Source organism: Leptonychotes weddellii, chromosome 2 (assembly GCF_054177405.1).
Source record: "Leptonychotes weddellii isolate Sample4059 chromosome 2, ASM5417740v2, whole genome shotgun sequence".
NCBI classification, from domain to species: Eukaryota; Metazoa; Chordata; class Mammalia; order Carnivora; family Phocidae; genus Leptonychotes; species Leptonychotes weddellii.
Window position 1 is genome coordinate 70,439,793 of NC_138370.1, and position 10,569 is coordinate 70,450,361.

The window sequence follows — 10,569 nt, forward strand, 5'->3', positions numbered from 1 at the left end:
TTCTTAAAATTGAGACCAGAGTCAGGGGTGGGAGTGAAGCTGTTTAGAAAATTTGATCCTTCAGGCCTCGGTGTGTGTTTGTGTAAGTGTGAGCAGAGGGTCTACATGAAGGGAAATGAATGGAGAAAGGTGAGGAACTTGTGAAGGAAGAATATGGGGAGCCAAGGAATGACATGGTGGAAGGGGTATCTTAGTATATTAATATGCAGTAATGGATCAAGAGCCTTCTGGTTTATTCTAAGTATTTGTCTTATCAAATGCAGCACATTTCTCATAAGAAACTCCTAAGAGCCAAATGTCATCCAAGCAAAAATCAACACAAAATTCTACCCAGTATCACGCACAGGCTTATCCCTGCATCAGTGGGTATCTATGTAATGAGCGTCTTTTGCCCTCAGCTCTGTTCAGCTGGAGTACGTGTGCTAGCGACTGACCGATAACTCAGTTTCAGCTTCTAGATGGAAACATGGAGTCTGAATCCTCACAGCATGTGTGCATCTTGTGCTGCATTTATTATGATCTGAATTCTATCCCCTACTTAACTGTGAGTCCTTGGGAGCAGGGACTTTAATTCATTTTTGTGGCTCCTGTGAGGCTTCACAAAACATGCTCTTTTCTTAATATTTAAAATGGCATTACTCATAGTGCTATAAAGGCTTCATCTGGCACGGTATGGAAAGAGAATCAATTTTGGATCCAGAGTTCGAACACTTGCTTGTTTACTCACATAACTTCAGTTTCCTTATCTGCAATGTGAGGGTGAGACTAACTGCCTTGCAAAAATGCCTTGACATTGGTGTGAAATGAGGTATGGAGGGCATGCCCAGCACCCAGGAGGTGCTCAGTAAATGGCAGCTCTGATTAACATCACCTGTGACAAACTCTTCCTTCCTCGCCACCAGCAAAGCAGCATAGAGTTCTATAGCCAATCCACTTTACATGCCCCGTGGAAATATTGAGCCTTTGAAAGCTGTTCCCTCATTTCTTTCTGCCATCTCATTTTTTGCTGTGCAAAATAGAAAAACCAGTTTTTCTTATCTTTTGTCGCTGGAACCTGACAATATGCGCTTTCACTGATTAGATGTACAAAACGAAATCAGTTGCCTTTTAAGATTTCAGTTGTCATTAGTAGCTTTAAAATGTTACTTGAGATTAAATTGAAAAAGTAGGTTTGTTTTGAAGACAATAGGTTTAGAAAAATTGGATCTCAGTGATAAAAGGAGGTAACCTACTAATTTTCATCATTTTTAAAACATCCAACACACTCACTCACTCACTATAGGGTTTTGTAATTGGAAAAAAAAAAGCCTTCCCCTCTCGTAGTACATCTGACTTGCTTTCTTTCCTTTCTTAGAGAATTAGTTGGAATGCATATGGAGAGTCAGAGTGTTAAGGAAAAACATTCTTGCCATTTGTGCTTAACAGCTAATAATGGAACCAACCTACAAATTAAATATTGTGTAACTCTCAAGTGTCATAGTGTATATAATTTACCAGAAAAAATTTCCTCAAAGTAAGAAATCACTATTTTTTAGATATTAAACAACTATTAAACTGACAGAAGCATAGCCATTCTTTTCGGAATCACTGATTCTACTGACTTTTGAACCCAGGAAGTTTTGATCATGTTGACACATTCTCTTCGCAACTAATGAACCGTTGAAAACTACAACAAAAACTTATGATGTACTACATGTTGGCTAACTGAACATAAAAAAAAAGACAGATTCTCTTCAAAAAGAGGATTCTCTTTTCTAATTCTGGGTGCTTTCTGGATTCATAAACCTTCCTAAACTGTCTCTTCTCTTTACATGACCTGGTTGTAATTATAACAATGATTTGTTTCATTTTGCTATCTACATAAATGAGAACATTGACAGTATATGTCTTAGATTTTAAGGTCTTAGCAGAAACAAGCTTCGTTTTTTTTTTCTTTTTTATTACCATAGCACCATAGTACAATTAAGCATTCAAGAAATATTTTAGCATTTAAATTTATTTTAAACACAAACTTCATGGTTAATGATATGTTAACATTTATTGAGCATTTACCATGTGCCAAACATTGTTTTAAATGCTTAGTGTGATCTTCAGAAAACCCTTGAGATAGGTACAAGTTTATTCTTGAAAATGTAGAAAACAGTATGTTTACTGCTAACTAAAAAATATATATATATATACAGGTGCATAAATTAAAAAGTTCAGAAAACAATATGAAGCAATATCCAATAATTTCTTTTTTCTTGTTGTTAAGAGGCACTAATTTAAAATGAATTGGTACCAACATTGCAGGATCCTGTTGAATATCTCGAAGCTAGAGCTCTATGTTAAAACTGAACACCAGCAACATCTTGGTATCGCACCATTGTCCATATCTCATGAAACACGTTTGTGGGTGTGCTCGAAATGTGCTATGACTCGGCAAAAATCATCCTTGAAAGTTGAAGGATAAATGTTTCAAAGAACGTGCAAAACAGAAAAATTCATCAATAAAATAACTTGGACTGTACGTTTTAAAAGGAATCTGATCCTTTTTTTTTTAACGTGTTGCCGTCTTAAAAGCTATTTTTTTCACAGTAAGACATATATGAGTTTGGTGCAGTGTTAGGAGTAGGTATGTGTATGATCTTCCATGAGCTCAAAAAATTTAACATCATTTAAATCTTGTTTGAAAGAATCAGGCTACTTCTTCCTCTTAGAAACCCGAGGAAGCAATAGCAGAGGGCCGCCCCAGCAACAGGAGGCAGAAAATCATGCATCCTTTTTCCCCTCACACTAAGTCTGCTAGAGGATAGGGTTTATTCCCAGATATCTGATAGCCACCCCATTCAGCAGCGGCCTTGGTTCCCACAGGGGCTTATAAAGAAAACCCAAAAGGAAAACAAAAGAAGCTGTCATCTCTCTCACCTGGACCATTGGAGCAAAAGGTATAGGAGTTATGTTGTCCATTTCCATGGACATAGAACAGTTCTTTTTCACTTCTAAAGCTAAATACAATCCTCTATGTAATGATAACCATGTCATAATTTTTTAAAATCTTTAATAATTTGTTTTGATCTCCTCACCTCAGAGTTTTACAAAGCTTCCAATATATGCGAGTCCAAGTTCCCAGCATTCTCCCCTTATTCTTGTTTAATACAGCTATAGAGCATGACCTCTCGTATCATGTGATTTACTCTTCTCTTATTTCCAGTGTGTACCACAAGAGTCTCGAGGGCAGTACAGAGGATCTTCACATCATAGCTCCACCACTGTGCTCAGAAAAGAGCCCACCACAATGATACATTATTACATATACGTCTAGTAACTCTTCTTGAAATCAAAACTAGGATAGACCAAGGAGGGCCTGGGTGGCTTAGTTGGTTAAGCATCTGACTCTTGATTTCGGCTCAAGTCATGATCTCAGGGTCGTGAGATTGAGCCCTGTGTCAGACACATGCTGAGTGTGTATCCTGCTTAAGATTCTCTCTCTCTCTCTCTCTCCTGAAGCCCCTTCCCTGTGCACATGCATGCTCTCTGTCTCTCTCTCCCTCTAAAAAAAAAAAAAAAAATTTGAAAAAAAACTAGGACAGACCAAGAGTTCATGTTTTTTTCTTTTTTCTCAAATATTCTGTAGACACACTTGGAAATGAGAATAGTACTGTGTTTCCTGGTAGTTGGAAAAGGTTTCTTAAAGTGACCAATACTGATTTTTTGATTTATAAGAATGGCTTTTCCCACAATTCCTCTACTAGGATTGGAAAATGGACTTGAATCCTAACTCTTCCATCTGGTTGCTGACCACTTAGATAGCCCTCTTCCTGTGAGAGATACTTCTCTGTATCCTTAGGACCTGATATGGTCGTGATTTCAAACCTAATCAGGCTGTTTGCCACCCTCCCTTTGAGTCTGAGTATTGTCGCTGCCTGAAATTACTGCTACATTATCTCACCCAGTAGACCGCATGTGGCTTTAATTAGAGCAGTTTAAGAACCAAAATATAAAGATGCTAACACATAAGAAGTTTATTTTTTTGTTCAGGTAATGGTACAGAAATATTCCAGGTCAGTGGAGAATAGAGATTCTCCTTCACATAGTCATTCATGGATCTAAGCTGATGGCATCTTTGCCATTGCCAAAACATGGTTTCCAAAGTTTCTCTGGACATCACCATTCCAGAAGAGGGAACTAATAAGTAGGAGCACTACATGGGAGGTTTAATCCATCCCTCCCATAAATCAACAACCAAAAGGAGGGGGGTGGAGAATGGCCATTTCTCGACTCACATTCTATTAACTAGTATTCAGTCACACCACCACACTTAACTGCAAGGGAGTCTGGGAAAACTCAAGCCCTGTGCCCAGAATAAAGGTAGAATGGATTTTACCAGACAGTTGGAAGTCTCTGCCAGAACCCATGCCTCTGGTCACGACATACTCATGCACGCCCTTATTCCCACATGTATATCACACTCTCCTCTTCTCCCCTCTGTTATAGCATGTAACTCAAAGCCCAGGACCTCTTGGTGATGTACGGTTTTCTCATTAGACAATCAATAAACTAAGAAGACAAGTTTTCTGCCCACTGCTATACCCAATACACAATGGTGGACCTAGGATATCTGTAATAAAAATTACCATCCAAAAATGATGGTACACACATCAGTCATTGGTCCATGGCACAGAGAGAACCTGATGGGCAAACATTGCGAAGTCTCCTCCGCAGGCTATGGAAGTGTCTGTTGTTCTCTATGGCAATGCACTTTGCACTTGGCTTTGCACTTTGTAAGTTCTTCCTGGTCATTAAATTCCATGGCCATATTTGAAATGAGTGTTGAGCCCTGATTATGAGCTATACAAATTTGGTAACACATTTTCTAACGGTGCTAGGGTTGTTTTATAGAGAAATAGGCAAAAGTTTTTTCAAGCCAAGTTCACACTTACTTTGGCAACACAAATCCCTTAGAAAATTAAGTGACTTCTGGTCAATTTGCTTTCAGTCAGCTCCATTTGCCTGTAACTACATCCAAAGTTATTTCCGAGACAAAATTTTAAATCTTTTCATTTCATTGTGTACTTGCATTAATCCTTGCCTCTAACTTAATGACAGCTTCTTTGAGGCAGCTTAAATAATGGGCTATAATGAAAAGCAATATTCTTGATGTGATCTCAGCCCTAGGGCTGAGTTCTTTTGGTTAATGAGAAACATTGATAAGTCTTTTTCCTCTAAGTCTTTTTCAGTCTTATCTGTCCTGTTTTAGGCCCAGAAGCATTTGCTTCCCCCAACACTCTGAGATTCTTAATTTATTCTTGAAAATCAGCCAATTATTTCCTAAACTCATTTTTTGTTATACTATTGTTAAAAGCTGTAACAATTGGGGCGCCTGGGTGGCTCAGTCATTAAGCGTCTGCCTTCAGCTCAGGTCATGATCCCAGTGTCCTGGGATGGAGCCCCGCATCGGGCTCCCCGCTCAGCAGGAAGCCCACTTCTCCCTTTCCCACTCCCCCTGTTTGTGTTCCCTCTCCTGCCATCTCTCTCCCTGTCAAATGAATAAATAAAAAATCTTAAAAAATAAAAAAAAATTTAAAAAAGCTGTAACAATTAACAAACACTAAAACTTAGGTTCCTTCTAACCATTTCTCCTAAACTACAGATGCAGAAGGCACATAGTATCCCATCCAAGTTACTGTAGACAGCACTCACCAAATAACTTACATCAACATAGCATGAATAGTCCACTTTCCTGAAGTATTATTTTATTCTTTATCTCCTGACACCCAGATACTAAACCAATGCCATTTACTTCAGGGTTTCGCTATGGTAGCATCCTTATTTCTGTATTAGACAGGCGAAATGCTATCACAAGTAAGGCCAAAGTTTTAGGGCTCAGCACAATTAAAGTTGGTAGTTTTGCTCATCTAACTGTCCAGTGTGAATCTAAGAAGGGACTGGAAGTGATTTCTGCTCCATACAGTCATTCAGGGTTCTAGGCTTATAGTTCCTCTTGGTCTGCAAAGTCATTTTCCCAATCACCTCTCAGGGGGAAAGGATGGGGGACACTCACATGAGGTTTTCTGGGCCAGACTGGCAAGTGGGATAAATGGTAACCTTCACTCCTATGCCATTGGCCAGAGTTAGTTGCATGACCACAACTAAAGGTCGTGGAAGGTAAGACTTGTTTTAGCCACTATCTTCAGTAAGATGTTACACAGGGGGAGTGGTAGTTGGCATTCTTCTTCCTCTTTTTCTAAAGGGAATATGTCTGAACTGGTGTGTCCATTAAGAATAATGTTTCCTGTAAGTTTTTCGTCTATAACCATTATAGTTTAAGAAAGCTCGGGGGCACCTGGGCGGCTCAGTTGGTTGAGCGACTGCCTTCGGCTCAAATCATTGATCCTGGAGTCCCAGGATTGAGTCCCACATCAGGCTCCCTGCTCGGCAGGGAGCCTGCTTCTCCTTCTGACCCTCCTCCCTCTCATGCTCTCTCTCTATCATTCTCTCTCTCTCAATAAATAAATAAAAATCTTAAAAAAAAAACAAACTATATTAAAGAAAGCTCTTTCCTAGTTGCTAGGGGATTTTTTTTTTTCATCATAAGCAGTTATTGAATCCTATCAAATGCTTTTTCTTTCCTGCAGCTATGGAGAATTGGTAAATTTAAATCTTTCTTACTCTTGTAATTATTGAGTACAACTGCACCTGATTTCAAGCCCAGGTTTTTCCACTACAAAAAGATTTGTCAACTACTCTTTAGAAGCTTCTGTGCAACATGGACATGAAATTATGCATAGAAATGATTGTAATAAAGGAGAAGTCATGATGCACATCACCAGTGAAGTACCACAGGTATTCCAGGAACTGAGATGAAGGAGAAAGATCATGTTCAGCTGCAGGTTTCAAGAAAGACTGAAGGGGTTGGAGATGGGAAGTAGACCCCCAGAGTCAGAAAAATATGAAGCCTAGAAGTAGGAGTCAAGTTTGGGAGAGCAGGCTGGAGGTATATCATAAGGTACACCTGTTGAACCCTAATGCAAATCTCACCTCTCTAGGTCAAGTCAAAATAGACTTTTCATTCAAGATGGTACAATGAACATACGAGTATATATTTTCTCTTTTCTAAGCCTCCATCTATTAATTGTAAAGGATAAGAAACAAAATTGAAAGAACAGAAGAAAGAATAACAACAACAGATGAATATTTCAGTAAAGATCTGGAAAACTGAAAACAAATGAAAGAGGTAACTGATGAATTAGAAAGGAAAAGGAAATGTGATTTGTGCAATAGAATTCCCCCCCCCCCAAAAAAAAACAAATAAGCTACCTAGAGAATAATAAGACTGCCTGAGTGAGTGTTTATTTCTAGGATCTGAAATGAGTAGTTGGGAGAGGCTGGGACAAAGAATGGTTGCCAAATACAGAGTGGTTAAAAACACAGTTCTTATGCCCAGGACACATAGGTTAGAATCCAAGCTCTACCATGCACTAGTTGTGAGGCCTTGAATATGCTATTTAACTTCTCTGTGCCTCATTACTCTTATTTGCAAAATAGGGTTGATAATCACAGTAGTACCTTCTCAAAGGGTGGTAGTGAGCAGTGAATAAGTTCATATATACAACATTTATAATAGTGCCTAGTGCAATGTTAGTGATCAATTAATGTCAGCTATTGTGATTTTTATTATAATCTCAGGAAAAAGCACTTGTTAAAGAAATGTACATGTATTACCTTGATGATCTGTTCCTTTCTGTCCATTTTTAAGATTTTAAGCCCAGTATGATAAATGTGAAGGAATGAAGGTGTGAACAAAGCCAAGAGCAGAGAACTTGCAGAAGCAGAAGGGAGACTTCAGCCTGCATGCTCACTGCATGGCGGTCCAAACACAAATGAAATAACATGTGAGGGGTGGCAAAGGACTGTCCAGAAAAACTGAAATTTAGCCAATATCCCAGGTGCCTGGCTGCTGAAACGGCACTGCGATTAAAAACAACGCACAAGAGCATGTTTATTATTCTGTGAGCTCCTTAAAGGCAGGGACTAAGTGTATTCCAAATCTTCGTCTCTAAGGCAGGATTTCTGAAAGGCTTCCATTGGTATGAAGTGATCTCAATTATAATTCACCTGCCTGGAGTTTGGAGCCTTCTCTCAACAGTAAAGAGAAGGACAGGCATAGGGTAGGAACACACAGAGGAGGGCCCGACTTCCAAATGATCTCTGGAGAGTTCCTGTCATCTCAAGGACAGGGCAGATCCTGAGTCAGAAATCTCTAAGGGGCTGCATGATGCCCTCATGCCTGTGACACAAAGTTAAAACCAAAGGGTCTTGTGTCACATGTAGTTCTCCCCCTCCCCAACCCTTACACCAGACATACCATGAGAGCCTTGCCCTGGGGGTGAGGATAAGGGATTTCTGAGGCTTCATTTCTCCCTGTCCTAAAAGACAGGGTATGGCAGGGCCCTGGCCATGTGTCACATGCCTTCCCTTGATGGACAGCAAGAAGACAGGCACAAAGCTGTGTTGCTCAGCATCAGCACTGGAATAAACGTGTACCGTGAACTTCCAAAACGACTGCTTTGAATGTCTAAATTCCGGTGTATTTTGGAAATCTCAGGACATGACTTAACAGTCACATTATGCTGACATCTGTTACATTTAATGACAAGGAATGGGGTTTGTTGCATGTTTGAAAGATTACAAATGGATCCTGTAGTAAGAGCTCATCGTGTGTGTGTGTGTGTGTGTGTTTAGGGATTATATTTATAGTGAATTTTAGTTTTTTTTTCTTTTTTACATTTGCCTAACTTCCAAATTTTTTATAAGCCTGTATTACATCTTCAAAGAAAAAGTAAATAAAAATCATTAACTTTTTTTTTTAATTTAAGTAGCCAACATATAGTACATTATTAGTTTTAATGTAATGTTCGATGATTCATTAGTTGCATATAACACCCAGTACTCATCACCACACGTGCCCTCCTTAATGCCCACACCCTGTTATTCCGTCCCCCACCCCTCTCCCTTTCCGCAACCCTCAGTTTTTTCCTGGAGTCAAGAGTCTCTCATGGTTTGTCTCCCTCTCTGATTTCTTCCCAGTTTTTCCTCCCTTCCCCTATTGTCCTCTGCACTATTCCTTATATTTCACATATGAGTGAAACCATATGATAATTGTCTATCTCTGACTGACTTATTTCACTTAGCATAATCCCCTCCAGTTCCATCCATGTGGATGCAAATGGTGGGCATTCATCCTTTCTGATAGCTGAGTAATATTCCATTGTATATATGAACCACATCTTCTTTATCCATTCATCTGTTGAAGGACATCTTGGTTCCTTCCACAGTTTTTCAAAGTTAAAAAAAAAAATCATGACCAGACTGTTGCTATACCACATTTCCCTAATGTATAGAATGTATTAGTCTACATGGGGATTTACTTATAAATGATAAAAACAGTCCTCCAGATCTGAGTTCCTGCACTGTGTTGCTTGCATGCCCAGCACATTCTAGTGACTGTTTAGTTGTGGTTTATAGAGAACTGTGGCTGTCAGTTCAAATTAGAGACAAAAATTTCAGTCCTGCAGTGGATATCCAAAAAGTTCTCCAGTATAGATGGCAAGTGGGATAAATGGTAATAGAATTTGGGAATAGAATCTGAGATGATCAACAGGTGCTGAGTCATTTCTATTTTTTTGAGGTTGGCCTTGAAATTATCTGCCCCTTCAAGTCATTCTTAGAATTGATCTTATGCTCAAGCCAGTCATTTTGCAATGAAGAACATACAATTTCTCAAACCTCCCTCTTTCCAAGTTTTATGACTAGAGTTCAACCTGAGTTCACATTATCAATTGATGAACATCACTCAGTGAAGCTTATTAACTGGGATTGTTGTCTCAGTTTGGGTCTCTTCCAGATGGTTTTGCCAAATGCTGTCAGTGCATCGTATATTAGAAGAACATGTTATTTCAATCTCTACTTAAGTCACTCAGAGGATGTCCTTGACCCTTCTCATGGCTCTTTTCTCATGTGGGTAGTGTTATTTGTAATAAGATGTGCTCTGAGGAAAGCTAATAGAGTAATTTTTAGACTATTTATCAACTGAAGTTGAGTAATTATTTCCAATATTGCCAACCATGTGAAAATAATTTCCATTCTCAGATGAAAGATAATATTAAATCAAAAGCAATCAGTTTAATGTAAGTCTTACTTAACCTAAATCAATTAAATTCTTTCTAGGCCTACTAAAGCACAAAAGTGCTGAACATTTTAATTTTCTCAGATCAAAGTAACCCCATCCCTGAGCATTTTGAAATGAAGAAAAGGGAGCACTGAAAAGTGACCAACATCATTTATTCTTACTACAAAGAAGAGATGAGATTGTTGGGAACACAGTGAGAGCCCAGTTATTTCTCTAACTCTTCTTATTTCCTACTCTCCCTCTACCACAAAGCAATCAGAGGAATTTTTGTAGAAACTTAAGACACAAATTAAAATATAAATATCTACTTCCCCGATTTAAAAATCTCCAATGAGCTTCCCATTGCACCAGAGCAAAATCACCACTCTTCAGCATGATCTTCTGGATCTCACCTGTCC